We start from the raw sequence: 5908 nt of genomic DNA on the forward strand, positions 1-5908 counted from the left end.
GAAAAAGAAAGAACACAAGAAGTTATCAGAAAAAAGTGATGGGGAAATATGGGAGGAGTTGGAGGAGAGGGAGTGGGCATGGATTTGATCAAAACACCTTATATGTATTTTGAAATTCTCAATAAATTATTCATTTAAAAAATAAATAAAAGTCTATAATCTGCCAAACTGGAAAAAAAAAAAAAAAAAAAAAAAAGGGAAACCAACTCTGGTAAATTCAAAGACTAAAAAGGATGAAGTAGTCTCATACCAACTGAGGGACTGTATATTAATAATGGCTTGGGAACGGAGAACTATGAAGATCCCATGGTGGAAATTCCCAGGTCTTCTCTAACCAGTGTTTTTGAAATCAACCTGTCGGGATCACCTAGGAATGCTTGTTGAAGCATTGATTTCCGGGTTCAGTCCAGGCCTGCTAAACTTGAGTTTGGGGAGAAAAAGCCTGGACTCCATGTATTTAACTGGAAAGATCAGAAACATTACAGACAATGTGAGATGTGGTAGCTTTGATCCCAGCACTCAGGAGGGAGGCAGAGGCAAGGTGATCTCACATAGCACAAGGCCATTCTTGTCTAGATAGCAAGCTCCATGCCAGCTGGGTCTATAGAATAATCCTGTCTCAAAAAATATATATAGACAGTAATGGCATTAACGCCACTGTACTGCCTGTCAGTCTCTGCTGCAACTGGTAAATCCCAGGCTAAGCTGAGCTGATTGGCTCCTCCAGGGACGGGTATCTGTCCTGAAACCATTGGTTATACTTGGAAGAGCTGTGTTGAAGGATACCATCCATGTCTCAGGAGTCAGTCCACTGAAGGAAAAGTCACCAAGAGCAGGGGTCCATTGCTATGCAGCGTGCATTACTAATAAAACAGGTCAAAGCTGTGCAGAGTTCATTGTCCAGTCCTCAAGCTCATTTGAAATTTGGGAGTACTACATCAATAATTTCTAAAAAGAGGAAACATGGCTTTTCTGGAAAACTGAAAGAAGTGTCCCTGTGATGAATCCAACCTGTATCTGGAGTTCCCATGGAACAAGTGGGAAGAAGCCAAATGCCTCCCAGAGACAAATTCTACATCTGTGGTATAGCTGCCAACACCCTCCCTTCTTCCCAGCCACAGACTATACCCTAAGACATCCCAAGCTTGCAGTGCATCCCTCCTGTGCTCTTTGAAAAGCAACAAGTCACAAGCCTGGGGAAACCCGGGCATCCCCCCCTCATCCTGGTTGGCCTATGGGGGTTTTGGAGATTGCTTTCCATACACTCTCCTCTTCCCCGGGAAGCTGGAGGAGGATTGATTTTGCCAAATGATGGTGGCTTAACGGACAGTCTTCTTTGTCCACAAGGTCTTAGTCACAGTAAACATTCAATAGATGGTTTTGCTGCGGGCATATTTTCAAATGCCAGGAAAGCATCTGACAGTGTTGGATGTTTGGAGGGCTATTGTTAGGAAGATTAAACACTGTCCCACGTTCAATCATTTATTCAACAGTCACATGGGGACGCTAACAAGAGGAGGCAAGTGCACCCCGAGTGCTTAGTGTGTTTGTGGAGAATTTATCTTCTTATTTTATGCATAAAATCAAGGGTTGGGGGGCTTGGAGAGATGGTTCAGCAGTTAAGAGCAAGGACTGCTCTTACAGAGGACTCAAGTTCAATTCCCAGAACCCAGATGGCACCCTCTTCTGACCTCCACAGGCATTGTATGACACAGGTGCACTTACACGCAAGCAGGTAAAGCACTCACACAACATAAAAAAATAAAATAAATAAAAAATCCAAACAACAGGTAGGTCATACGGCCTCTCTTTGAAGGACAGGCTATGGAAGTTGTGTGTAGGCAATGTCCTCGTGTACCGGGCAGGTTCAGAGTAGGGGACAAGGCATTCCTCCAACCATAAAACTATTTTTTTCTAGCAGCTAAACAGTTTCCCCCTTTCCCAAGCTCCTACGAGATGCTCTATATCAACCAGCTCACTGAAAAGAATTTCTGCAGAAAGTGGGTCACATGTCTGGCTAATGCCACCCGGAACTACAATACCCTGCTTTCCATGGACACCCAGTTCTCCCTGTTCTTACATATGTCCTTGTGCTGGTCTCTATCTCACTCTCAGGTCTAAAGATGAACAGGTGACTTGAGCCTAAGCAATCAGATCAGTACATGGCACTAGCCCACAGGGTTGACTTCTACTTGGGCACAAGAACTAATCAGAACCAATTTAACATATTGGGTTGTTTCACTAAGATGGTGAAAGAAAAAAGCATTCTCTTTTCTGCTGGGAATGCTAGCAATAAGGTTTTATGAGCTGGGTATCTGAGAGGCATTAAATGGGACCTAAGGATGAAGATAACATTGCAGAAGTCAAATCATAGACAGACAGAATGAGTCTTTATAACTTGTTTGTGCTCTGGGCACAGATGTGCCTGAAGCTAGTTGTGTCCCTGGACTTTTCAGTTCTACAAGCAAATATATTCCCTTATTTTCTCTAAGCCAATTTGATTTGGGCTTTTATCTCTTGCAATTGGGAGTCCTAATTAAAACAGGAATGGACAGAATAATGCATTTTGTTAATTCTGTTTTCTTTTAAAACTATCTATTGAGCACCTGCTGTGGGCTTCTAAAGAATTAAAAAGCCTTGTCCTCTGAATCACTGAAGACACAATGTTCACACGAGCACAAGGCACAGAATCACTTCTACTTAGAGCAAAAGGAGGCATTTTGTGTATCACAAGACATTCAGAGGGGTCTGAAATGATGCAAAGAGAAAGACCAGTGAGGAGGAAGGGCTAGGGGTCTTTGGAAGGTAAGAAAAATGGGGTCAATGCCAAGTTTGGCATTTCTTCTCCCTTAGCCAGGCAGACTTGGACCAAAGGCATAAGTTTGAGATATCCGTTAGACCCTTGGCCAATGCTGTGGACCTTTTAGGAGCCTCTGGAAAACCTGAGCAAGGCAGCATCCCTCTTTCATTTGCTTTTCAGTCAGTTGAGTTGAAGGTCTACCAGATACCCCTGAGGGTAGGTCAGATTGTAACCACCTTACCATTTCCCTTTGATAGCCATTGAGAATATGCTACTCTTCAATCTCAGTTTACATTACTGACTTTTCATAAAAGTAATTCAGAAATCAATCAGTCAACATCTGATGGCATTTGTTGTGAACCCACCTTGGTGGTGCAGAGAAGATAAATGAGGCCTGGACCTTATCTTATAGTCAATGGATTTGAAACTCACCGACTCACATAACAAATTAGACAGTCATCAAGTGTTTATTTGTGAATTCATTGAAGTACAAGAGTTATTCAGGAAGGCAGGGGATCACAGTGCAAGTTGCCTAAAAGCAGCCTGCATCCTAGACAACCTGCTTTCTATGAGGTCCAACACAAGTGAAGACACACTCAATGTAGAGATGGGGATTTATTGAAGAAGGTATCTAGCATAATAATGGGAAGATATGGCCCAGGAGGACTGGCAGGACTCTGCATCTACATTTATGATTCTATCATCTGGGGAAAAGGCCAGGAGTATATGTAGAAAGTTTGGTTTGATTGAGTGGACTAGATTCCCAAAGCCTCCTGAACATTCACAAAGCATTTAAAGATGGAATGTTGAGTTCCTATATATTGGACTAAAAGCACTTTTTCAAACTTTGTTCATTAAAAAATCAGAACTTAGGGCAGTGAGATGGCTTAGCAGGTAAAAGCACTTGCCATGCAAGTCTGATGACTTGAATTTAATTCCTGGAACTCATGATGGAAGGAGAGAACCCACTCCTGAAAACTGTCCTCTGATCCTCTGATCTCCACACATGTACTTTGCTGTACTTGCACACCTCCCTCTCTCTCTCTCTCTCTCTCTCTCTCTCTCTCTCTCTCTCTCCCAAAAAAGAACAGCTTGGCCATCTTAAAAAGCAGAAATTATGGCCAAGATTGGGTAATGGAAATCAAAGATTTTGCAGTGATTTTCTCATGCTGTGGTAGGCTTCCTGGGTCATCTCACACTCATGTATTCTCTTGAAAGCCTCACCCTGCCGTAGTACCTCATCCTAACATATCTGGAATGCCCCCCTTTGCCCAGCCAGTCCAACATAGTGGTGGTGACACTACATACATCCAGCCCTCCTTTCTTGGTGCCTAGCCTCTTTCATAGTCTCCCCCAAACTGTTTTGCAATTACTTTTGCCTTTAATTGGATGAATCTCCTGATCTGGCCTTTCTTCCACATAGTCTTCTGTGCACCCAACATCCAGAATAACCTGTTTCAACCTCAGGTGACACTGGCATTCTAATGCTTAACATTTCCCAGTGACAATGGGATGGAAGACCAGACCATGTAACAAGGGTTCTCATTTTAATAGGGTGTGAACAAAACCTAGACAACCTTAAAACCAACCATGTTTAGGCTCCGTCCCAAACCAACTATACTGGTTCCCAGGAACAAACTGTTGTTGTTTTAAAGGTTCCCCAGGTGATTCTTTTTTATGGTATTATTATGGAGAATTTTGAACATATGTAAACAAAGAAATTGGCACACTGACCTCTGGAGACCCACGAACCCACACATCTCAGCCATGGCCATTTCTGCTCCTTCCCATGCCCATTCACCACATGGTATTATTATGGATCAAGCTCCAGACACCACCTCATTCTATTGATAAAGATTTCAGAATGCAGCTTAGAAAGCAGTGGAGTCCTTTCAAAATCCACATCATAAGGAGAATGTCATTTTAACAATTAAGGGAAAAAATGCACAGCTATTATCTCCCACCGTGAGGCCCATCCTCCACCGTCTCCCTGGGACTCCCACTTGGATCCTGTCTGCTGGCTTTGTTTCCTTCATTCACTCCAGCCACAATGGCTGCCTTGCCGTCCCAAACATATGGGACAAAAGCAAGACGTGTCCTCATTTCTCCTGGGGTGATCTAGTCCCGGTAGACAGAGGGCTCTGTTCCGTGAGCCCTCCTTGAGCACCCTATTTTATTCTTTATTCTGTATACACTCCTAAATCCTCCCCATCTCCCTGCTTATTTCATTGAGTACCCAAATACTTACTGAATTAATGAAACTGCATCCCTATCAGAATATAACACCGTAAGCGAAGGCACCGTGTAAATACTTGCTGAATGGATGCATGAGTGAATGACTCAGTTGGGTAATATTACACCTACATATGAGCCAACGGGAAGGTGGGATAAAGGGAAAGAAGTCAAATAAACACTCTTTCATAAAGCTTACCGAAAAGCCCAGATTAGTAAATATGAAAAGGCAAGACTAATTAATAGGTAGCACCTTCCCAGCAGGCTGTTAATGAAGGCTGCAGTACCTGAAATAAGATCCTAAACACTGAGGTTGCCGTCAGAAAGGGCAACTGCTCTCTTATTGACAGGCCTTAGGCTGCTTCTCCCAGAGAATTAAGTCAGGTTGGTGAAGCAGGGGAGGGCACAGTCAAAATAAAGCGGTTGCAATACATAGACCAAACTCGGCACTTCTTAAATACATATGTATATGCTTATGTGTTCTATCTAGAAAAAAATAGAGGGAAGCCCAGGTGGGCAAAGCCCCAAGCATCCTTGCTCACCAAGAGTTCATACCTCTTTCTCAGGGAAAGCGGATCCCAGAGTTCATTGTGTGTGTTGTTCTCCATCAATCAGGAACACTGTTGACCATCTTCCAAGCACAGGAAATAGTAAGACAGCTGAGAATCTCTGAGAGGTGGGAGCTACACACTCAGGCATAAAGGTACTAAAGTCATATTTCACTACCCTCCTCCTTCAGGGCCAAGAAGGACATGTAGAAGCATTCCCTTTGGTAAGTGTACCTAAAATAGGTTATTGGAACATTAAGTATTGGCCTCCAACATAACAACAGAGCTCTCTCTCTCTCTCTCTCTCTCTCTCTCTCTCTCTCTCTCT

The sequence above is a fragment of the Nannospalax galili genome, unplaced genomic scaffold (genome assembly GCF_000622305.1).
Source record: "Nannospalax galili isolate Female #2095 unplaced genomic scaffold, S.galili_v1.0 scaffold897, whole genome shotgun sequence".
Taxonomy (NCBI): domain Eukaryota; kingdom Metazoa; phylum Chordata; class Mammalia; order Rodentia; family Spalacidae; genus Nannospalax; species Nannospalax galili.